The following is a 26,616-nucleotide window of genomic DNA, read 5'->3' as shown; positions in this document are numbered from 1 at the left end:
CAGTCACCATGCGGACTTTCCTCCATGGGAGTAATGCCTCGAACGGTTTACGCTTTGATCGTTCCCTGGAAGACCAGTAGCAGTTTCCGATGCACATCTGAGGGCATTCTGTAATCTGTGGACCTTCAACGTGTTGATGAAACTTAGAAATTGAATCGGGATTGAATACAACTGTCACCATGCGCACTTTCCTCCATGAGAGTAATGTCTCAAACAGTCTACGCTTAGATCTTTCCCTGGAAGACCAGTAGTAGTTTCCGATGCACATCTTCTGACATTCTGTAATGTGTGGACTATCAGAGTGTTGATGAAACACAGAAGTTGCATCAGGATTGAATACAACAGTCACCATGCGCACTTTCCTCCAAGGGAGTAATGTCTCAAACATTTTACGCTTTGATCGTTCCCTGGAAGACCTGTAGTAGTTTCCGATGCACATCTGGAGGCATTCTGTAATCTGTGGACTGTCAGAGTGTTGATGAAACACAGAAATTGCATCGGGATTGAATACAACAGTCACCATGCGCACTTTCCTCCATGGGAGTAATGTCTCAAACAGTCTACGCTTTGATCTTTCCCTGCAAGACCAGTAGTAGTTTCCGATGCACATCTGGAGGCATTCTCTAATCCGTGGACTATCAGAGTGTTGATGAATCACAGAAATTGTATCGGGATTGATTACAACAGTCACCATGTGCACTTTCCTCAATGGGAGTAATATCTCAAACAGTTTACGATTTGATCGTTCCCTGGAAGACCAGTAGTAGTTTCCGTTGCTCATCTGGGAGCATTCTGTAATGTGTGGACTATCAGAGAGTTGATGAAACACAGAAATTGCATCAGGATTGAATACAACAGTCACCATGCGCACTTTCATCCATGGGAGTAATGTCACAAACAGTCTACGCTTTGATCGTTCCCTGGAAGGCCAGTAGTAGTTTCCGAGGCACATCTGGAGGCATTCTGTAATCTGTGGGCTATCAGAGTGTTGATGAAACACAGAAATTCCATCGGGATTGAATACAACAGTCACCATGTGCACTTTCCTTCATGGGAGTAATATCTCAAACAGTCTACGCTTTGATCGTTCCCTGCAAGACCAGTAGTAGTTTCCGATGCACATCTGGAGGCATTCAGTAATCTGTGAACCTTCAAAGTGTTGATGAAACACAGGAATTGCATCGGGATTGAATACAACAGTCATCATGCGCAATTTCCTCCATGGGAGTAATGTCTCAAAATGTTTACGCTTTGATCGTTCCCTGGAAGACCAGTAGCAGTTTCCGACGCACATCTGGGGCCATTCTGTAATGTGTGGACTATCAGAGTGTTGATGAAACTAAGAAATTGCTTCAGGCTTGAATACAACAGTCACCATGCGCACTTTCCTCCATGGGAATAATGTCACAAATAGTCTACGATTTGATCGTTCCCTGGAAGGCCAGTAGTAGTTTCCCAGGCACATCTGTAGGCATTCTGAAATCTGTGGACTATCAGAGTATTGATGAAACACAGAAATTGCATCGGGGTTGAATACAACAGTCACCATGCGCACTTTCCTCGATGGGAGTAATGTCTCGAACAGTTATGATTTGATCGTTCCCTGGAAGACCAGTAGTAGTTTCCAATTCACATCTGGGGACACTCTGTAATGTGTGGACTATCAGAGTGTTGATGAATCACAGAAATTGCATCAGTATTGAATCCAACAGTCACCATGCGCACTTCCCTCCATGGGAGTAATGCCTCGAACGGTTTACGCTTTGATCGTTCCCTGGAAGACCAGTAGCAGTTTCCGATGCACATCTGAGGGCATTCTGTAATCTGTGGACCTTCAACGTGTTGATGAAACTTAGAAATTGAATCGGGATTGAATACAACTGTCACCATGCGCACTTTCCTCCATGAGAGTAATGTCTCAAACAGTCTACGCTTAGATCTTTCCCTGGAAGACCAGTAGTAGTTTCCGATGCACATCTTCTGACATTCTGTAATGTGTGGACTATCAGAGTGTTGATGAAACACAGAAGTTGCATCAGGATTGAATACAACAGTCACCATGCGCACTTTCCTCCATGGGAGTAATGTCTCAAACATTTTACGCTTTGATCGTTCCCTGGAAGACCTGTAGTAGTTTCCGATGCACATCTGGAGGCATTCTGTAATCTGTGGACTGTCAGAGTGTTGATGAAACACAGAAATTGCATCGGGATTGAATACAACAGTCACCATGCGCACTTTCCTCCATGGGAGTAATGACTCAAACAGTCTACGCTTTGATCTTTCCCTGCAAGACCAGTAGTAGTTTCCGATGCACATCTGGAGGCATTCTCTAATCCGTGGACTATCAGAGTGTTGATGAATCACAGAAATTGTATCGGGATTGATTACAACAGTCAACATGTGCACTTTCCTCAATGGGAGTAATATCTCAAACAGTTTACGATTTGATCGTTCCCTGGAAGACCAGTAGTAGTTTCCGTTGCTCATCTGGGAGCATTCTGTAATGTGTGGACTATCAGAGAGTTGATGAAACACAGAAATTGCATCAGGATTGAATACAACAGTCACCATGCGCACTTTCATCCATGGGAGTAATGTCACAAACAGTTTACGCTTTGATCGTTCCCTGGAAGACCAGTAGTAGTTTCCGATGCACATCTGTGGGCATTCTGTAATGTGTGGACAAACATAGTGTTGATGAAACACAGAAACTGCATCGGGATTGAATACAACAGTCACCATGCGCACTTTCCTCCATGGGAGTAATGCCTCGAACGGTTTACGCTTTGATCGTTGCCTGGAAGACCAGTAGCAGTTTCCGATGCACATCTGGGGGCATTCTGTAATCTGTGGACCTTCAACGTGTTGATGAAACACAGAAATTGAATCGGGATTGAATACAACTGTCACCATGCGCACTTTCCTCCATGAGAGTAATGTCTCAAACAGTCTACGCTTAGATCTTTCCCTGGAAGACCAGTAGTAGTTTCCGTTGCTCATCTGGGAGCATTCTGTAATGTGTGGACTATCAGAGAGTTGATGAAACACAGAAATTGCATCAGGATTGAATACAACAGTCACCATGCGCACTTTCATCCATGGGAGTAATGTCACAAACAGTCTACGCTTTGATCGTTCCCTGGAAGGCCAGTAATAGTTTCCGAGGCACATCTGGAGGCATTCTGTAATCTGTGGGCTATCAGAGTGTTGATGAAACACAGAAATTGCATCGGGATTGAATACAACAGTCATCATGCGCAATTTCCTCCATGGGAGTCATGTCTCAAAATGTTTACGCTTTGATAGTTCCCTGGAAGACCAGTAGCAGTTTCCGACGCACATCTGGGCCATTCTGTAATGTGTGGACTATCAGAGTGTTGATGAAACACAGAAATTGCTTCAGGCTTGAATACAACAGTCACCATGCGCACTTTCCTCCATGGGAGTAATGTTACAAACAGTCTACGATTTGATCGTTCCCATGAAGACCAGTAGTAGTTTCCGATGACATCTGTGGGCATTCTGTAATCTGTGGACTATCAGAGTGTTGATGAAACACAGAAATTGCATCGGGATTGAATACAACAGTCACCATGCGCACTTTCCTCCATGGGAGTAATGTCTCAAATAGTTTACGCTTTGATCGTTCCCTGGAAGTTCAGTAGTAGTTTCCGATGCACATCTGGGGACATTCTGTAATGTGCGGACTATCAGAGTGTTGATGAATCAGAGAAATGGCATCAGCATTGAATCCAAAAGTCACCATGCGCACTTCCCTCCATGGGAGTAATGTCTCAAAGGGTTTACGCTTTGATCGTTCCCTGGAAGACCAGTAGTAGTTTCCGATGCACATCTGTGGGCATTCTGTAATGTGTGGACTATCAGAGTGTTGATGAATCACAGAAATTGAATCGGGATTGAATACAACAGTCACCATGTGCACTTTCCTCCATGGGAGTAATATCTCAAACAGTTTACGCTTTGATCGTTCCCTGGAAGACCAGTACTAGTTTCAGTTGCTCATCTGGGAGCATTCTGTAATGTGTGGACTATCAGAGAGTTGATGAAACACAGAAATTGCATCAGGATTGAATACAACAGTCACCATGCGCACTTCATCCATGGGAGTAATGTCACAAACAGTCTACGCTTTGATCGTTCCCTGGAAGGCCAGTAGTAGTTTCCGAGGCACATCTGGAGGCATTCTGTAATCTGTGGGCTATCAGAGTGTTGATGAAACACAGAAATTGCATCGGGATTGAATACAACAGTCACCATGCGCACTTTCCTTCATGGGAGTAATACCTCAAACAGTCTACGCTTTCATCGTTCCCTGCAAGACCAGTAGTAGTTTCCGTTGCACATCTGGAGGCATTCTGTAATCTGTGGACCTTCAAAGTGTTGATGAAACACAGGAATTGCATCGGGATTGAATACAACAGTCACCATGCGCAATTTCCTCCATGGGAGTAATGTCTCAAAATGTTTACGCTTTGATCGTTCCCTGGAAGACCAGTAGCAGTTTCCGACGCACGTCTGGGGCCATTCTGTAATGTGTGGACTATCAGAGTGTTGATGAAACACAGAAATTGCTTCCGGCTTGAATACAACAGTCACCGTGCGCCCTTTCCTCCATGGGAGTAATGTCACAAACAGTCTACGATTTGATCGTTCCCTGGAAGGCCAGTAGTAGTTTCCGAGGCACATCTGTAGGCATTCTGAGATCTGTGGACTATCAGAGTGTTGATGAATCACAGAAATTGCATCGGGGTTGAATACAACAGTCACCATGCGCACTTTCCTCCATGGGAGTAACGTCTCAAACAGTTTACGCTTTGATCGTTCCCTGGAAGACCAGTAGTAGTTTCTGATGCACATCTGTGGACATTCTGTAATGTGTGGACTATCAGAGTGTTGATGAAACACAGAAATTGCATCTGGATTGAATACAACAGTCACCATGCGCACTTTCATCCATGGGAGTAATGTCTCAAACAGTTTACGCTTTGATCGTTCCCTGGAAGACCAGTAGTAGTTTCCGATGCACATCTGGGGACATTCTGTAATGTGTGGACAATCAGAGTGTTGATGAATCACAGAAATTGCATCAGCATTGAATCCAACTGTCACCATGCGCACTTCCCTCCATGGGAGTAATGTCTCAAACTGTCTACTCTTTGATCGTTCCCTGCAAGACCAGTAGTAGGTTCCGATGCACATCTGTGGGCATTCTGTAATCTGTGGACTATCAGAGTGTTGATGAAACACAGAAATTGCATCGGGATTGAATACAACAGTCACCATGCGCACTTTCCTCCATGGGAGTAATGCCTCGAAGGGTTTACGCTTTGATGATTCCCTGGAAGATCCGTAGCAGTTTCCGATGCACATCTGGGGGCATTCTGTAATCTGTGGACCTTCAAAGTGTTGATGAAACACAGGAATTGCATCGGGATTGAATACAACAGTCACCATGCGCAATTTCCTCCATGGGAGTAATGTCTCAAAATGTTTACGCTTTGATCGTTCCCTGGAAGACCAGTAGTAGTTTCCGACGCACATCTGGGGCCATTCTGTAATGTGTGGACTATCAGAGTGTTGATGAAACACAGAAATTGAATCGGGATTGATTACAACAGTCACCATGTGCACTTTCCTCCATGGGAGTAATATCTCAAACAGTTTACGCTTTGATCATTCCCTGGAAGATCCTTAGCAGTTTCCGATGCACATCTGGGGGCATTCTGTAATCTGTGGACCTTCAAAGTGTTGATGAAACACAGAAAATGAATCGGGATTGAATACAAAAGTCACCATGCGCACTTTCCTCCAGGGGAGTAACGTCTCAAACAGTCTACGCTTTGATCTTTCCCAGGAAGACCAGTAGTAGTTTCCGATGCACATCTTCTGACATTCTGTAATGTGTGGACTATCAGAGTGTTGATGAAACACAGAAATTGCATCAGGATTGAATACAACAGTCTCCATGCGCACTTTCCTCCATGGGAGTAATGTCTCAAACAGTTTACACTTTGATCGTTCCCTGGAAGGCCAGTACTAGTTTCCGACGCACATCTGTGGGCATTCTGTAATGTGTGGACTATCAGAGTGTTGATGAAACACAGAAACTGCATCGGGATTGAATACGTCACCATGCGCACTTTCCTCCATGGGAGTAATGCCTCGAACGGTTTACGATTTGATCGTTTCCTGGAAGACCAGTAGCAGTTTCCGATGCACATCTGGGGGCATTCTGTAATCTGTGGACCTTCAAAGAGTTGATGAAACACAGAAATTGAATCGGGATTGAATACAACCGTCACCATGCGCACTTTCCTCCATGGGAGTAATGTCTCAAACAGTCTACGCTTAGATCTTTCCCTGGAAGACCAGTAGTAGTTTCCAATGCACATCTTCTGACATTCTGTAATGTGTGGACTATCAGAGTGTTGATGAAACACAGAAATTGCATCAGGATTGAATACAACAGTCACCATGCGCACTTTCCTCCGTGGGAGTAATGTCTCAAACATTTTACGCTTTGATCGTTCCCTGGAAGACCTGTAGTAGTTTCCGATGCACATCTGGAGGCATTCTGTAATCTGTGGACTGTCAGAGTGTTGATGAAACACAGAAATTGCATCGGGATTGAATACAACAGTCACCATGCGAACTTTCCTCCATGGGAGTAATGTGTCAAACAGTCTACGCTTTGATCGTTCCCTGCAAGACCAGTAGTAGTTTCCGATGCACATCTGGAGGCATTCTGTAATCTGTGGACTATCAGAGTGTTGATGAATCACAGAAATTGAATCGGGATTGATTACAACAGTCACCATGTGCACTTTCCTCCATGGGAGTAATATCTCAAACAGTTTACGCTTTGATCGTTCCCTGGAAGACCAGTAGTAGTTTCCGAGGCACATCTGGAGGCATTCTGTAATCTGTGGGCTATCAGATTGTTGATGAAACACAGAAATTGCATCGGGATTCAATACAACAGTCACAATGCGCACTTTCCTTCATGGGAGTAATATCTCAAACAGTCTACGCTTTGATCGTTCCCTGCAAGACCAGTAGTAGTTTCCGATGCACATCTGGAGGCATTCTGTAATCTGTGGACCTTCAAAGTGTTGATGAAACACAGGAATTGCATCGGGATTGAATACAACAGTCACCATGCGCAATTTCCTCCATGGGAGTAATGTCTCAAAATGTTTACGCTTTGATTGTTCCCTGGAAGACCAGTAGCAGTTTCCGACGCACATCTGGGTCCATTCTGTAATGTGTGGACTAACAGAGTGTTGATGAAACACAGAAATTTCTTCAGGCTTGAATACAACAGTCACCATGCGCACTTTCCTCCATGGGAGTAATGTCACAAACAGTCTACGATTTGATCGTTCCCTGGAAGGCCAGTAGTAGTTTCCGAGGCACATCTGTAGGCATTCTGAAATCTGTGGACTATCAGAGTGTTGATGAAACACAGAAATTGCATCGGGGTTGAATACAACTGTCACCGTGCGCACTTTCCTCCATGGGAGTAATGTCTCAAACAGTTTACGCTTTGATCGTTCCCTGGAAGACCAGTAGTAGTTTCCGATGCACATCTGGGGACATTCTGTAATGTGTGGACTATCAGAGTGTTGATGAATCACAGAAATTGCATCAGCATTGAATCCAACTGTCACCATGCGCACTTCACTCCATGGGAGTAATGTCTCAAACAGTTTACGCTTTGCTCGTTCCCTGGAAGACCAGTAGTAGTTTCCGATGAACATCTGTGGGGACATTCTGTAATGTGTGGACTATCAAAGTGTTGATGAAACACAGAAACTGCATCGGGATTGAATACAACAGACACCATGCGCACTTTCCTCCATAGTTGTAATGTCTCAAACAGTCTACGCTTTGATCGTTCCCTGGAAGGCCAGTACTAGTTTCCGACGCACATCTGGGCCATTCTGTAATGTGTGGACTATCAGAGTGTTGATGAATCACAGAAATTGCATCAGGATTGAATCCAACAGTCAACATGCGCACTTCCCTCCATGGTAGTAATGTCTCAAACAGTTTACGCTTTGATCGTTCCCTGGAAGACCAGTAGTAGTTTCCGATGCACATCTGTGTGCATTCTGTAATGTGTGGACTAACATAGTGTTGATGAAACACAGAAACTGCAACGGGATTGAATACAACAGTCACCATGCGGACTTTCCTCCATGGGAGTAATGCCTCGAACGGTTTACGCTTTGATCGTTCCCTGGAAGACCAGTAGCAGTTTCCGATGCACATCTGAGGGCATTCTGTAATCTGTGGACCTTCAACGTGTTGATGAAACTTAGAAATTGAATCGGGATTGAATACAACTGTCACCATGCGCACTTTCCTCCATGAGAGTAATGTCTCAAACAGTCTACGCTTAGATCTTTCCCTGGAAGACCAGTAGTAGTTTCCGATGCACATCTTCTGACATTCTGTAATGTGTGGACTATCAGAGTGTTGATGAAACACAGAAATTGCATCAGGATTGAATACAACAGTCACCATGCGCACTTTCCTCCATGGGAGTAATGTCTCAAACAGTCTACGCTTTGATCTTTCCCTGCAAGACCAGTAGTAGTTTCCGATGCACATCTGGAGGCATTCTCTAATCTGTGGACCATCAGAGTGTTGATGAATCACAGAAATTGTATCGGGATTGATTACAACAGTCACCATGTGCACTTTCCTCAATGGGAGTAATATCTCAAACAGTTTACGATTTGATCGTTCACTGCAGGACCAGTAGTAGTTTCCGTTGCTCATCTGGGAGCATTCTGTAATGTGTGGACTATCAGAGAGTTGATGAAACACAGAAATTGCATCAGGATTGAATACAACAGTCACCATGCGCACTTTCATCCATGGGAGTAATGTCACAAACAGTCTACGCTTTGATCGTTCCCTGGAAGGCCAGTAGTAGTTTCCGAGGCACATCTGGAGGCATTCTGTAATCTGTGGGCTATCAGAGTGTTGATGAAACACAGAAATTCCATCGGGATTGAATACAACAGTCACCATGCGCACTTTCCTTCATGGGAGTAATATCTCAAACAGTCTACGCTTTGATCGTTCCCTGCAAGACCAGTAGTAGTTTCCGATGCACATCTGGAGGCATTCAGTAATCTGTGAACCTTCAAAGTGTTGATGAATCACAGGAATTGCATCGGGATTGAATACAACAGTCATCATGCGCAATTTTCACCATGGGAGTAATGTCTCAAAATGTTTACGCTTTGATCGTTCCCTGGAAGACCAGTAGCAGTTTCCGACGCACGTCTGGGGCCATTCTGTAATGTGTGGACTATCAGAGTGTTGATGAAACTAAGAAAATGCTTCAGGCTTGAATACAACAGTCACCATGCGCACTTTCCTCCATGGGAATAATGTCACAAATAGTCTACGATTTGATCGTTCCCTGGAAGGCCAGTAGTAGTTTCCCAGGCACATCTGTAGGCATTCTGAAATCTGTGGACTATCAGAGTATTGATGAAACACAGAAATTGCATCGGGGTTGAATACAACAGTCACCATGCGCACTTTCCTCCATGGGAGTAATGTCTCAAACAGTTATGATTTGATCGTTCCCTGGAAGACCAGTAGTAGTTTCCAATTCACATCTGGGGACATTCTGTAATGTGTGGACTATCAGAGTGTTGATGAATCACAGAAATTGCATCAGCATTGAATCCAACAGTCACCATGCGCACTTCCCTCCATGGGAGTAATGTCTCAAACAGTTTACGCTTTGATCGTTCCCTGGAAGACCAGTAGTAGTTTCCGATGCACATCTGTGGGCATTCTGTAATGTGTGGACTATCAGAGCGTTGATGAAACACAGAAACTGCATCGGGATTGAATACGACAGACACCATGCGCACTTTCCTCCATGGGAGTAATGTCACAAACAGGCTACGATTTGATCGTTCCCTGGAAGGCCAGTAGTAGTTTCCGAGGCTCATCTGGAGGCATTCTGTAATCTGTGGACTATCAGAGTGTTGAGGAAACACAGAAATTGCATCAGGGTTGAATACAACAGTCACCATGCGCACTTTCTCCCTGGGAGTAATGTCTCAAACAGTTTACGCTTTGATCTTTCCCTGGAAGACCAGTAGTAGTTTCCGATGCACATCTGTGGGCATTCTGTTATGTGTGGACTATAAAAGTGTTGATGAAACACAGAAACTGCATCGGGATTGAATACAACAGTCACCATGTGAACTTTCCTCCATGGGAGTAATGTCTCAAACAGTCTACGCTTTGATCGTTCCCTGCAAGACCAGTAGTAGTTTCTGATGCACATCTTGAGGCATTCTGTAATCTGTGACCCTTAAAAATGTGTATATGAAACACAGAAATTGCATCGGGATTGAATACAACAGTCACCATGTGAACTTTCCTCCATGGGAGTAATGTCTCAAACAGTCTACGCTTTGATCGTTCCCTGCAAGACCAGTAGTAGTTTCTGATGCACATCTGGAGGCATTCTGTAATCTGTGACCCTTAAAAATGTGTATATGAAACACAGAAATTGCATCGGGATTGAATCCAACAGTCAACATGCGCACTTCCCTCCATGGTAGTAATGTCTCAAACAGTTTACGCTTTGATCGTTCCCTGGAAGACCAGTAGTAGTTTCCGATGCACATCTGTGGGCATTCTGTAATGTGTGGACAAACATAGTGTTGATGAAACACAGAAACTGCATCGGGATTGAATACAACAGTCACCATGCGCACTTTCCTCCATGGGAGTAATGCCTCGAACGGTTTACGCTTTGATCGTTCCCTGGAAGACCAGTAGCAGTTTCCGATGCACATCTGGGGGCATTCTGTAATCTGTGGACAATCAGAGTGTTGATGAAACACAGAAATTGAATCGGGATTGAATACAACTGTCACCATGCGCACTTTCCTCCATGAGAGTAATGTCTCAAACAGTCTACGCTTAGATCTTTCCCTGGAAGACCAGTAGTAGTTTCCGATGCACATCTTCTGACATTCTGTAATGTGTGGACTATCAGAGTGTTGATGAAACACAGAAATTGCATCAGGATTGAATACAACAGTCACCATGCGCACTTTCCTCCATGGGAGTAATGTCTCAAACATTTTACGCTTTGATCGTTCCCTGGAATACCTGTAGTAGTTTCCGATGCACATCTGGAGGCATTCTGTAATCTGTGGACTGTCAGAGTGTTGATGAAACACAGAAATTGCATCGGGATTGAATACAACAGTCACCATGCGCACTTTCCTCCATGGGAGTAATGTCTCAAACAGTCTACGCTTTGATCGTTCCCTGCAAGACCAGTAGTAGTTTCCGATGCACATCTGGAGGCATTCTGTAATCTGTGGACTATCAGAGTGTTGATGAATCACAGAAATTGTATCGGGGTTGAATACATAAGTCACCATGTGCACTTTCCTCAATGGGAGTAATATCTCAAACAGTTTACGCTTTGATCGTTCCCTGGAAGACCAGTAGTAGTTTCCGTTGCTCATCTGGGAGCATTCTGTAATGTGTGGACTATCAGAGAGTTGATGAAACACAGAAATTGCACCAGGATTGAATACAACAGTCACCATGCGCACTTTCATCCATGGGAGTAATGTCACAAACAGTCTACGCTTTGATCGTTCCCTGGAAGGCCAGTAGTAGTTTCCGAGGCACATCTGGAGGCATTCTGTAATCTGTGGGCTATCAGAGTGTTGATGAAACACAGAAATTCCATCGGGATTGAATACAACAGTCACCATGCGCACTTTCCTTCATGGGAGTAATATCTCAAACAGTCTACGCTTTGATCGTTCCCTGCAAGACCAGTAGTAGTTTCCGATGCACATCTGGAGGCATTCTGTAATCTGTGAACCTTCAAAGTGTTGATGAAACACAGGAATTGCATCGGGATTGAATACAACAGTCATCATGCGCAATTTCCTCCATGGGAGTAATGTCTCAAAATGTTTACGCTTTGATCGTTCCCTGGAAGACCAGTAGCAGTTTCCGACGCACATCTGGGGCCGTTCTGTAATGTGTGGACTATCAGAGTGTTGATGAAATTAAGAAATTGCTTCAGGCTTGAATACAACAGTCACCATGCGCACTTTCCTCCATGGGAATAATGTCACAAATAGTCTACGATTTGATCGTTCCCTGGAAGACCAGTAGTAGTTTCCCAGGCACATCTGTAGGCATTCTGAAATCTGTGGACTATCAGAGTATTGATGAAACACAGAAACTGCATCGGGATTGAATACAACAGACACCATGCGCACTTTCCTCCATGGGAGTAATGTCACAAACAGTCTACGCTTTTATCGTTCCCTGGATGACCAGTAGTAGTTTCCGATGCACATCTGGAGGCATTCTGTAATCTGTGGACTATCAGAGTGTAGATGAAACACAGAAATTGCATCGGGGTCGAATACAACAGTCACCATGCACACTTTCCTCCATGGGAGTAATGTCTCAAACAGTTTACGCTTTGATCGTTCCCTGGAAGACCAGTAGTAGTTTCCGATGACATCTGTGGGCATTCTGTAATCTGTGGACTAACAGAGTGTTGATGAAACACAGAAATTGCATCAGCATTGAATCCAACAGTCACCATGCGCACTTCCCTCCATGGGAGTAATGTCTCAAACAGTTTACGATTTGATCGTTCCCTGGAAGACCAGTAGTAGTTTCCGATGCACATGTGTGGGCATTCTGTAATGTGTGGACTATCAGAGCGTTGATGAAACACAGAAACTGCATCGGGATTGAATACAACAGACACCATGCGCACTTTCCTCCATGGGAGTAATGTCACAAACAGTCTACGATATGATCGTTCCCTGGAAGGCCAGTAGCAGTTTCCGAGGGTCATCTGGAGGCATTCTGTAATCTGTGGACTATCAGAGTGTTGATGAAACACAGAAATTGCATCGGGGTTGAATACAACAGTCACCATGCGCACTTTCTCCCTGGGAGTAATGTCTCAAACAGTTTACTATTTGATCTTTCCCTGGAAGACCAGTAGTAGTTTCCGATGCACATCTGTGGGCATTCTGTTATGTGTGGACTATAAAAGTGTTGATGAAACACAGAAACTGCATCGGGATTGAATACAACAGTCACCATGTGAACTTTCCTCCATGGGAGTAATGTCTCAAACAGTCTACACTTTGATCGTTCCCTGCAAGACCAGTAGTAGTTTCTGATGCACATCAGGAGGCATTCTGTAATCTGTGACCCTTAAAAATGTGTATATGAAACACAGATATTGCATCGGGATTGAATACAACAGTCACCCTGCGCACTTTCCTCCATGTGAGTAATGTCTCAAACAGTCTACGTTTTTATCGTTCCCTGCAAGACCAGTAGTAGTTTCCGACGCACGTCTGGAGGCATTCTGTAATCTGTGGACCTTCAAAGTGTTGATGAAACACAGAAATTGCATCGGGATTGAATACAACAGTCACTATGCGCACTTTCCTCCATGGGAGTAATGTCTCAAACAGTCTACGCTTTTATCGTTCCCTGGATGACCAGTAGTAGTTTCCGATGCACATCTGGAGGCATTCTGTAATCTGTGGACTATCAGAGTGTAGATGAAACACAGAAATTGCATCGGGGTCGAATACAACAGTCACCATGCACACTTTCCTCCATGGGAGTAATGTCTCAAACAGTTTACGCTTTGATCGTTCCCTGGAAGACCAGTAGTAGTTTCCGATGACATCTGTGGGCATTCTGTAATCTGTGGACTAACAGAGTGTTGATGAAACACAGAATTTGCATCGGGATTGAATACAACAGTCACCATGCGCACTTTCCTTCATGGGAGTAATATCTCAAACAGTCTACGCTTTGATCGTTCCCTGCAAGACCAGTAGTAGTTTCCGATGCACATCTGGAGGCATTCTGTAATCTGTGAACCTTCAAAGTGTTGATGAAACACAGGAATTGCATCGGGATTGAATACAACAGTCATCATGCGCAATTTCCTCCATGGGAGTAATGTCTCAAAAAGTTTACGCTTTGATCGTTCCCTGGAAGAATAGTAGCAGTTTCCGACGCACATCTGGGGCCTTTCTGTAATGTGTGGACTATCAGAGTGTTGATGAAACTAAGAAATTGCTTCAGGCTTGAATACAACAGTCACCATACGCACTTTCCTCCATGGGAATAATGTCACAAATAGTCTACGATTTGATCGTTCCCTGGAAGGCCAGTAGTAGTTTCCCAGGCACATCTGTAGGCATTCTGAAATCTGTGGACTATCAGAGTATTGATGAAACACAGAAATAGCATCAGGGTTGAATACAACAGTCACCATGCGCACTTTCCTCCATGGGAGTAATGTCTCAAACAGTTATGATTTGATCGGTCCCTGGAAGACCAGTAGTAGTTTCCAATGCACATCTGGGGACATTCTGTAATGTGTGGACTATCAGAGTGTTGATGAATCACAGAAATTGCATCAGCATTGAATCCAACAGTCACCATGCGCACTTCCCTCCATGGGAGTAATGTCTCAAACAGTTCACGCTTTGATCGTTCCCTGGAAGACCAGTAGTAGTTTCCGATGCACATCTGTGGGCATTCTGTAAGGTGTGGACTATCAGAGCGTTGATGAAACACAGAAACTGCATCGGGATTGAATACAACAGACACCATGCGCACTTTCCTCCATGGGAGTAATGTCACAAACAGTCTACGATATGATCGTTCCCTGGAAGGCCAGTAGTAGTTTCCGAGGGTCATCTGGAGGCATTCTGTAATCTGTGGACTATCAGAGTGTTGATGAAACACAGAAATTGCATCGGGGTTGAATACAACAGTCACCATGCGCACTTTCTCCCTGGGAGTAATGTCTCAAACAGTTTACGCTTTGATCTTTCCCTGGAAGACCAGTAGTAGTTTCCGATGCACATCTGTGGGCATTCTGTTATGTGTGGACTATAAAAGTGTTGATGAAACACAGAAACTGAATCGGGATTGAATACAACAGTCACCATGTGAACTTTCCTCCATGGAAGTAATGTCTCAAACAGTCTACACTTTTATCGTTCCCTGCAAGACCAGTAGTAGTTTCTGATGCACATCTGGACACATTCTGTTACCTGTGACCCTTAAAATGTGTATATGAAACACAGAAATTGCATCGGGATTGAATACAACAGTCACAATGCGCACTTTCCTCCATGTGAGTAATGTCTCAAACAGTCTACGTTTTTATCGTTCCCTGCAAGACCAGTAGTAGTTTCCGACGCACGTCTGGAGGCATTCTGTAATCTGTGGACCTTCAAAGTGTTGATGAAACACAGAAATTGCATCGGGATTGAATACAACAGTCACTATGCGCACTTTCCTCCATGGGAGTAATGTCTCAAACAGTCTACGCTTTTATCGTTCCCTGGATGACCAGTAGTAGTTTCCGATGCACATCTGGAGGCATTCTGTAATCTGTGGACTATCAGAGTGTTGATGAAACACAGAAATTGCATCGGGGTCGAATACAACAGTCACCATGCACACTTTCCTCCATGGGAGTAATGTCTCAAACAGTTTACGCTTTGATCGTTCCCTGGAAGACCAGTAGTAGTTTCCGATGACATCTGTGGGCATTCTGTAATCTGTGGACTAACAGAGTGTTGATGAAACACAGAAATTGCATCGGGATTGAATACAACAGTCACCATGCGCACATTCCTCCATGGGAGTAATGTCTCAAACAGTTTACGCTTTGATCGTTCCCTGGAAGATCAGTAGTAGTATCCGATGCACATCTGGGGACATTCTGTAATGTGTGGACTATCAGAGTGTTGATGAATCACAGAAATTGCATCAGCATTGAATCCAACAGTCACCATGCGCACTTCCCTCCATGGGAGTAATGTCTCAAACAGTTTACGCTTTGATCGTTACCTGGAAGACCAGTAGTAGTTTCCGATGCACATGTGTGGGCATTCTGTAATGTGTGGACTATCAGAGCGTTGATGAAACACAGAAACTGCATCGGGATTGAATACAACAGACACCATGCACACTTTCCTCCATGGGAGTAATGTCACAAACAGTCTACGATATGATCGTTCCCTGGAAGGCCAGTAGTAGTTTCCGAGGGTCATCTGGAGGCATTCTGTAATCTGTGGACTATCAGAGTGTTGATGAAACACAGAAATTGCATCGGGGTTGAATACAACAGTCACCATGCGCACTTTCTCCCTGGGAGTAATGTCTCAAACAGTTTACGATTTGATCTTTCCCTGGAAGACCAGTAGTAGTTTCCGATGCACATCTGTGGGCATTCTGTTATGTGTGGACTATAAAAGTGTTGATGAAACACAGAAACTGCATCGGGATTGAATACAACAGTCACCATGTGAACTTTCCTCCATGGGAGTAATGTCTCAAACAGTCTACACTTTGATCGTTCCCTGCAAGACCAGTAGTAGTTTCTGATGCACATCAGGAGGCATTCTGTAATCTGTGACCCTTAAAAATGTGTATATGAAACACAGAAATTGCATCGGGATTGAATACAACAGTCACCATGCGCACTTTCCTCCATGTGAGTAATGTCTCAAACAGTCTACGATTTTATCGTTCCCTGCAAGACCAGTAGTAGTTTCCGACGCACGTCTGGAGGCATTCTGTAATCTGTGGACCTTCAAAGTGTTGATGAAACACAGAAATTGCATCGGGATTGAATACAACAGTCAATATGCGCACTTTACTCCATGGGAGTAATGTCTCAAACAGTCTACGCTTTTATCATTCCGTGGATGACCAGTAGTAGTTTCCGATGCACATCTGGAGGCATTCTGTAATCTGTGGACTATCGGAGTGTTGATGAAACACAGAAATTGCATCGGGGTCGAATACAACAGTCACCATGCACACTTTCCTCCATGGGAGTAATGTCTCAAACAGTTTACGCTTTGATCGTTCCCTGGAAGACCAGTAGTAGTTTCCGATGACATCTGTGGGCATTCTGTAATCTGTGGACTAACAGAGTGTTGATGAAACACAGAAAATGCATCGGGATTGAATACAACAGTCACCTTGCGCACTTTCCTCCATGGGAGTAATGTCTCAAACAGTTTACGCTTTGATCGTTCCCTGGAAGATCAGTAGTAGTTTCCGATGCACATCTGGGGACATTCTGTAATGTGCGGACTATCAGAGTGTTGATGAATCACAGAAATGGCATCAGCATTGAATCCAACAGTCACCATGCGCACTTCCCTCCATGGGAGTAATGTCTCAAACAGTATACGCTTTGATCGTTCCCTGGAAGACAAGTAGTAGTTTCCGATGCACATCTGGTATCATTCTGTAATCTGCGTACTATCAGAGTGTTGATGAAACACAGAAATTGCATCGGGATTGAATACAACTGTCACCATGCGCACTTTCCTCTGTGGGAGTAATGTCTCAAACAGTCTACGCTTTAATCGTTCCCTGCAAGACCAATAGTAGTTTCCGATGCACATCTGGAGGCATTCTGTAATCTGTGGACCTTCAAAGTGTTGATGAAACACACAAACTAGCTCAGGATTAAATATAACCACCATCATGCGCATTTCCCACCATGGAAGTAATGTCTCAAACAGTCTACGCTTTGATGGTTCCCTGAAAGACCAGTAGTAGTTTCAGATGCACATCTGGAGGCATTCTGTAATCTGTAAACTATCAGAGTGTTGTTCAAACGCAGAAATTGCATCGGGATTGAATTCATCAGTCACCATGCGCAATTTCCTCCATGGGAGTAATGTCACAAAACGTTTACGCTTTGATCGTTCCCTGGAAGACCAGTAGTAGTTTCCGATGCACATCTGTGGGCATTCTGTAATGTGTGGACTATCAGAGTGTTGATGAAACACAGAAACTGCATCGTGATTGAATACAACAGTCACCATGCGCACTTTCCTCCAGGGGAGTAATGCCTCGAACGGTTTACGCTTTGATCGTTCCCTGGAAGACCAGTAGTAGTTTCGGATGCACATCTGGGGGCATTCTGTAATCTGTGGACCTTCAAAGTGTTGATGAAACACAGAAATTGAATCGGGATTGAATACAACAGTCACCATGTGCACTTTCCCTCATTGGAGTAACGTCACAAACAGTCTACTCTTTGATCGTTCCCTGGAAGACCAGTAGTAGTTTCCGATGCACATCTGTGGGCATTCTGTAATGTGTGGACTATCAGAGCGTTGATGAAACACAGAAACTGCATCGGGGTTGAATACAACAGTCACCATGCGCACTTTCCTCCATGGGAGTAATGTCTCAAACAGTTTACGATTTGATCGTTCCCTGGAAGACCAGTAGTAGTTTCCGATGCACATCTATGGGCATTCTGTAATGTGTAAACTATCAGAGTGTTGATGAAACACAGAAACAGCATGGGGATGGAATACAACAGACACCATGCGCACTTTCCTCCATGGTTGTAATGTCTCAAACAGTCTACGCTTTGATCGTTCCCTGCAAGACCAGTAGTAGTTTCCGATGCACGTCTGGAGGCATTCTGTAATCTGTAGACCTTCAAAGTGTTGATGAAACACAGAAATTGCATCGGGATTGAATACAACAGTCACTATGCGCACTTTCCTCCATGGGAGCAATGTCTCAAACAGTCTACGCTTTTATCGTTCCCTGGAAGACCAGTAGTAGTTTCCGATGCACATCTGGAGGCATTCTGTCATCTGTGGGCTATCAGAGTGTTGATGAAACACAGAAATTGCATCGGGATTGAATACAACAGTCACCATGTGCACTTTCCTACATGGGAGTAAGGCCTCGAACGGTTTACGCTTTGATCGTTGCCTGGAAGACCAGTAGTAGTTTCCGTTGCTCATCAGGGAGCATTCTGTAATGTGTGGACTATCAGAGTGTTGATGAAACACAGAAATTGCATCAGGATTGAATACAACAGTCACCATGCGCACTTTCCCTCATGGGAGTAATGTCACAAACAGTCTACTCTTTGATCGTTCCCTGGAAGGCCAGTAGTAGTTTCCGAGGCACATCTGGAGGCATTCTGTAATCTGTGGACTATCAGAGTGTTGATGAAACACAGAAAATGCATCAGAATTGAATACAACAGTCACCATGCGCACTTTCCTCCATGGGAGTAATGCCTCGAACGGTTTACGCTTTGATCGTTCCCTGGAAGCCCAGTAGTAGTTTCCGATGCACATCTGGGGGCATTCTGTAATCTGTGGACCTTCAAAGTGTTGATGAAACACAGAAAGTGAATCGGGATTGAATACAACAGTCACCATGCGCACTTTCCTAGATGGGAGTAATGTCTCAAACAGTCTACGCTTTGATCGTTTCCTGCAAGACCAGTAGTAGTTTCCGATGCACATCTGGAGGCATTCTGTAATCTGTGGACCTTCAAAGTGTTGATGTAACACAGGAATTGCATCGGGATTGAATACAACAGACACCATGCGTAATTACCTCCATGGGAGTAATGTCTCAAAATGTTTACGATTTGATCGTTCCCTGGAAGACCAGTAGCAGCTTCCGATGACATCTGTGGGCATTCTGTAATCTGTGGACTATCAGAGCGTTGATGAAACACAGAAACTGCATCGGGGTTGAATACAACAGTCACCATGCGCACTTTCCTCCATGGGAGTAATGTCTCAAACAGTTTACGATTTGATCGTTCCCTGGAAGACCAGTAGCAGCTTCCGATGACATCTGTGGGCATTCTGTAATCTGTGGACTATCAGAGTGTTGATGAAACACAGAAACTGCATCGTGATTGAATACAACAGTCACCATGCGCACTTTCCTCCAGGGGAGTAATGCCTCGAACGGTTTACGCTTTGATCGTTCCCTGGAAGACCAGTAGTAGTTTCGGATGCACATCTGGGGGCATTCTGTAATCTGTGGACCTTCAAAGTGTTGATGAAACACAGAAATTGAATCGGGATTGAATACAACAGTCACCATGTGCACTTTCCCTCATTGGAGTAATGTCACAAACAGTCTACTCTTTGATCGTTCCCTGGAAGACCAGTAGTAGTTTCCGATGCACATCTGTGGGCATTCTGTAATCTGTGGACTATCAGAGTGTTGATGAAACACAGAAATTGCATCGGGATTGAATACAACAGTCACCATGCGCACTTTCCTCTATGGGAGTAATGTCTCAAACAGTCTACGCTTTGATCGTTCCCTGCAAGACCAGTAGTAGTTTCCGATGCACATCTGGAGGCATTCTGTAATCTGTGGACTATCAGATTGTTGATGAAACGCAGAAATTGCATCGGGATTGAATACAACAGTCACCATGTGCACTTTCCTCCATGGGAGTAATGTCTCAAAGAATTTACGCTTTGATCGTTCCCTGGAAGACCAGTAGTAGTTTCCGTTGCTCATCTGGGAGCATTCTGTAATGTGTGGACTATCAGAGTGTTGATGAAACACAGAAATTGCATCAGGATTGAATACAACAGTCACCATGCGCAATTTTCCTAATTGGGAGTAATGTCTCAAAGAGTCTACGCTTTGATCGTTCCCTGGAAGACCAGTAGTAGTTTCCGATGCACATCTGTGGTCATTCTGTAATGTGTGGACTATCAGAGTGTTGATGAAACACAGAAACTGCATCGGGATTGAATACAACAGTCACCATGCGCACTTTCCTCCATGGTTGTAATGTCTCAAACAGTATACGCTTTGATCGTTCCCTGGAAGACCAGTAGTAGTTTCGGATGCACATCTGGGGGCATTCTATAATCTATGGACCTTCAAAGTGTTGATGAAACACAGAAATTGAATCGGGATTGAATACAACAGTCACCATGCGCACTTTCCTCCATGGGAGTAATGTCTCAAACAGTCTACGCTTTGATCTTTACCTGGAAGACCAGTAGTAGTTTCCGATGCACATCTTCTGACATTCTGTAATGTGTGGACTACCAGAGTGTTGATGAAACACAGAAATTGCATCAGGATTGAATACAACAGTCACCATGCGCACTTTCCTCCATGGGAGTAATGTCTCAAACAGTTTACGATTTGATCGTTACCTGGAAGACCAGTAGTAGCTTTCGATGCACATCTGTGGGCATTCTGTAATCTGTGGACTATCAGAGTGTAAATGAAACTCAGAAATTGCATCGGGATTGAATACAACAGTCGCCATGTGCTCTTTCTTCAATGGGAGTAATGTCTCAGACAGTCTACGCATTGATCGATCCCTGCAAGACCAGTAGTAGTTTCCGACGCACATCTGGGGCCATTCTGTAATGTGTGGACTATTAGAGTGTTGATGAAACACAGAAATTGCTTCAGGATTGAATACAACAGTCACCATGCGCACTTTCCTCCATGGGAGTAATGTCACAAACAGTCTACGATTTGATCGTACCCTGGAAGGCCAGTAGTAGTTTCCGAGGCTCATCTGCAGGCATTCTGTAATCTGTGGACTATCAGAGTGTTGATGAAACACAGAAATTGCATCGGGGTTGAATACAACAGTCACCATGCGCACTTTCTCCCTGGGAGTAATGTCTCAAACAGTTTACGCTTTGATCGTTCCCTGGAAGACCAGTAGTAGTTTCCGATGCACATCTGTGGGCTTTCTGTGATGTGTGTACTATAAAAGTGTTGATGAAACACAGAAACTGCATCGGGATTGAATACAACAGTCACCATGCGAACTTTCCTCCATGGGAGAAATGTCTCAAACAGTCTACGATTTGATCTTTCCCTGGAAGCCCAGTAGTAGTTTCCGATGCACATCTTCTGACATTTTGTAATGTGTGGAATATCAGAGTGTTGATGAAACACAGATATTGCATCAGAATTGAAAACAACAGTCACCATGCGCACTTTCCTCCACGGGAGTAATGTCTCAAACAGTTTACGCTTTGAACGTTCCTTGGAAGACCAGTAGTAGTTTCCGATGCACATCTGTGGGCATTCTGTAATCTGTAGACTATCAGAGTGTTGATGAAACACAGAAATTGCATCGGGATTGAATACAACAGTCACCATGCGCACTTTCCTCAATGGGAGTAATGTCTCAAACAGTCTACGCTTTGATCGTTCCCTGCAAGACCAGTAGTAGTTTCCGATGCACATCTGGAGGCATTCTGTAATCTGTGGACTATCAGAGTGTTGATGAAACACAGAAATTGCATCGGGATTGAATACAACAGTCACCATGTGCACTTTCCTCCATGGGGGTAATGTCTCAAAGAGTTTACGCTTTGATCGTTCCCTGGAAGACCAGTAGTAGTTTCCGTTGCTCATCTGGGAGCATTCTGTAATGTGTGGACTATCAGAGTGTTGATGAAACACAGAAATTGCATCAGGATTGAATACAACAGTCACCATGCGCACTCTCCTTCATGGGAGTAATGTCTCAAACAGTCTACGCTTTGAACGTTCCTTGGAAGACCAGTAGTAGTTTCCGATGCACATCTATGGTCATTCTGTAATGTGTGGACTATCAGAGTGTCGATGAAACACAGAAACTGCATCGGGATTGAATACAACAGTCACCATGCGCACTTTCCTCCATGGGAGTAATTCCTCGAACGGTTTACGCTTTGATCGTTCCCTGGAAAACCAGTAGTAGTTTCCGATGCACATCTGGGTGCATTCTGTAATCTGTGGACCTTCAAAGTGTTGATGAAACAAAGATATTGAATCGGGATTGAATACAACATTCACCATGCTTACTTTCCTCCATGGGAGTAATGTCTAAAAACAGTCTACGCTTTGATCTTTCCCTGGAAGACCAGTAGTAGTTTCCGATGCACATCTTCTGACATTTTGTAATGTGTGGAATATCAGAGTGTTGATGAAACACAGATATTGCATCAGAATTGAAAACAACAGTCACCATGCGCACTTTCCTCCATGGGAGTAATGTCTCACACAGTTTACGCTTTGAACGTTCCTTGGAAGACCAGTAGTAGTTTCCGATGCATATCTGTGGGCATTCTGTAATCTGTGGACTATCAGAATGTTGATGAAACACAGAAATTGCATCGGAATTGAATTTAACAATCACCATGCTCACTTTCCATCATGGGAGTAATGTCTCAAACAGTCTACGGTTAGATGGTTCCCTGGAAGACCAGTAGTTATTTCCGATGAACATCTGGGTTCATTCTGTCATGAGTTGACTATCAGAGTATTGTTGAAACACAAACATTGCATCGGGTTTGAATACAACAGTCACCATGCGCAATTTTCCTAAATGGGAGTAATGTCTCAAAGAGTCTACGCTTTGATCGTTCCCTGGAAGACCAGTAGTAGTTTCCGATGCACATCTGTGGTCATTCTGTAATGTGTGGACTATCAGAGTGTTGATGAAACACAGAAACTGCATCGGGATTGAATACAACAGTCACCATGCGCACTTTTTTCCATGGTTGTAATGTCTCAAACAGTATACGCTTTGATCGTTCCCTGGAAGACCAGTAGTAGTTTCGGATGCACATCTGGGGGCATTCTGTAATCTGTGGACCTTCAAAGTGTTGATGAAACACAGAAATTGAATCGGGATTGAATACAACAGTCACCATGCGCACTTTCCTCCATGTGAGTAATGTCTCAAACAGTCTACGCTTTGATCTTTACCTGGAAGACCAGTAGTAGTTTCCGATGCACATCTTCTGACATTCTGTAATGTGTGGACTACCAGAGTGTTGATGAAACAGAAATTGCATCAGGATTGAATACAACAGTCACCATGCGCACATTCCTCCATGGGAGTAATGTCTCAAACAGTCTACGCTTTGATCGTTCCCTGGAAGACCAGTAGTAGTTTCCGATGCACATCTGTGGTCATTCTGTAATGTGTGGACTATCAGAGTGTTGATGAAACACAGAAACTGCATCGGGATTGAATACAACAGTCACCATGCGCACTTTCCTCCATGGTTGTAATGTCTCAAACAGTATACGCTTTGATCGTTCCCTGGAAGACCAGTAGTAGTTTCGGATGCACATCTGGGGGCATTCTGTAATCTGTGGACATTCAATGTGTTGATGAAACACAGAAACTGAATCGGGATTGAATACAACAGTCACCATGCGCACTTTCCTCCATGTGGGTAATGTCTCAAACTGTCTACGCTTTGATCTTTACCTGGAAGACCAGTAGTAGTTTCCGATGCACATCTTCTGACATTCTGTAATGTGTGGACTACCAGAGTGTTGATGAAACACAGAAATTGCATCAGGATTGAATACAACAGTCACCATGCGCACTTTCCTCCATGGGAGTAATGTCTCAAACAGTTTACGCTTTGATCGTTACCTGGAAGACCAGTAGTAGCTTTCGATGCACATCTGTGGGCATTCTGTAATCTGTGGACTATCAGAGTGTTGATGAAACACAGAAATTGCATCAGGATTGAATACAACAATCACCATGCTCACTTTCCATCATGGGAGTAATGTCTCAAACAGTCTACGGTTTGATGGTTCCCTGGAAGACCAGTAGTTATTTCCGATGAACATCTGGGTTCATTCTGTCATGAGTTGACTATCAGAGTATTGTTGAAACACAAACATTGCATCGGGTTTGAATACAACAGACACCATGCGCAATTTTCCTAAATGGGAGTAATGTCTCAAAGAGTCTACGCTTTGATCGTTCCCTGGAAGACCAGTAGTAGTTTCCGATGCACATCTGTGGTCATTCTGTAATGTGTGGACTATCAGAGTGTTGATGAAACACAGAAACTGCATCGGGATTGAATACAACAGTCACCATGCGCACTTTCCTCCATGGTTGTAATGTCTCAAACAGTATACGCTTTGATCGTTCCCTGGAAGACCAGTAGTAGTTTCGGATGCACATCTGGGGGCATTCTATAATCTGTGGACCTTCAAAGTGTTGATGAAACACAGAAATTGAATCGGGATTGAATACAACAGTCACCATGCGCACTTTCCTCCATGGGAGTAATGTCTCAAACAGTCTACGCTTTGATCTTTACCTGGAAGACCAGTAGTAGTTTCCGATGCACATCTTCTGACATTCTGTAATGTGTGGACTACCAGAGTGTTGATGAAACACAGAAATTGCATCAGGATTGAATACAACAGTCACCATGCGCACTTTCCTCCATGGGAGTAATGTCTCAAACAGTTTACGATTTGATCGTTACCTGGAAGACCAGTAGTAGCTTTCGATGCACATCTGTGGGCATTCTGTAATCTGTGGACTATCAGAGTGTAAATGAAACTCAGAAATTGCATCGGGATTGAATACAACAGTCGCCATGTGCTCTTTCTTCAATGGGAGTAATGTCTCAGACAGTCTACGCATTGATCGATCCCTGCAAGACCAGTAGTAGTTTCCGACGCACATCTGGGGCCATTCTGTAATGTGTGGACTATTAGAGTGTTGATGAAACACAGAAATTGCTTCAGGATTGAATACAACAGTCACCATGCGCACTTTCCTCCATGGGAGTAATGTCACAAACAGTCTACGATTTGATCGTACCCTGGAAGGCCAGTAGTAGTTTCCGAGGCTCATCTGCAGGCATTCTGTAATCTGTGGACTATCAGAGTGTTGATGAAACACAGAAATTGCATCGGGGTTGAATACAACAGTCACCATGCGCACTTTCTCCCTGGGAGTAATGTCTCAAACAGTTTACGCTTTGATCGTTCCCTGGAAGACCAGTAGTAGTTTCCGATGCACATCTGTGGGCTTTCTGTAATGTGTGGACTATAAAAGTGTGGATGAAACACAGAAACTGCATCGGGATTGAATACAACAGTCACCATGCGAACTTTCCTCCATGGGAGAAATGTCTCAAACAGTCTACGCTTTGATCGTTCCCTGCAAGACCAGTAGTAGTTTCCGATGCACATCTGGAGGCATTCTGTAATCTGTGGACCTTCAAAGTGTTGATGAAACACAGAAATTGCATCGGGATTTAATACAACAGTCACCATGCGCACTTTCCTCAATGGGAGTAATGTCTCAAAGAGTCTACGCTTTTATCGTTGCCTGGAAGACCAGTAGTAGTTTCCGATGCACATCTGGAGGCATTCTGTATTCTGTGGACTATCAGAGTGTTGATGAAACACAGAAATTGCATCGGGATTGAATACAACAGGCACCATGTGCACTTTCCTCCATGGGGGTAAAGCCTCGAACGATTTACGCTTTTATCGTTCCCTGGAAGACCTGTAGTAGTTTCCGACGCACATCTGGGGACATTCTGTAATGTGTGGACTATCAGAGTGTTGATGAAACACAGAAATTGCATCAGGATTGAATCCAACAGTCACCATGCGCACCTCCCTCCATGAGAGTAATGTCTCAAACAGTTTACGCTTTGATCGTTCCCTGGAAGACCAGTAGTAGTTTCCAATGCACATCTGTGGGCATTCTGTAATGTGTGGACTATCAGAGTAATGATGAAACACAGAAATTGCATCGGGATTGAATATACAAAAGTCACCATGCGCACTTTCCTCCATGGGAGTAATGTCTCAAACAGTCTACGATTTGATCTTTCCCTGGAAGCCCAGTAGTAGTTTCCGATGCACATCTTCTGACATTTTGTAATGTGT

The sequence above is a fragment of the Schistocerca gregaria genome, chromosome 3 (genome assembly GCF_023897955.1).
Source record: "Schistocerca gregaria isolate iqSchGreg1 chromosome 3, iqSchGreg1.2, whole genome shotgun sequence".
Lineage (NCBI taxonomy): Eukaryota > Metazoa > Arthropoda > Insecta > Orthoptera > Acrididae > Schistocerca > Schistocerca gregaria.
Note: the sequence above shows the minus strand (reverse complement) of the source record.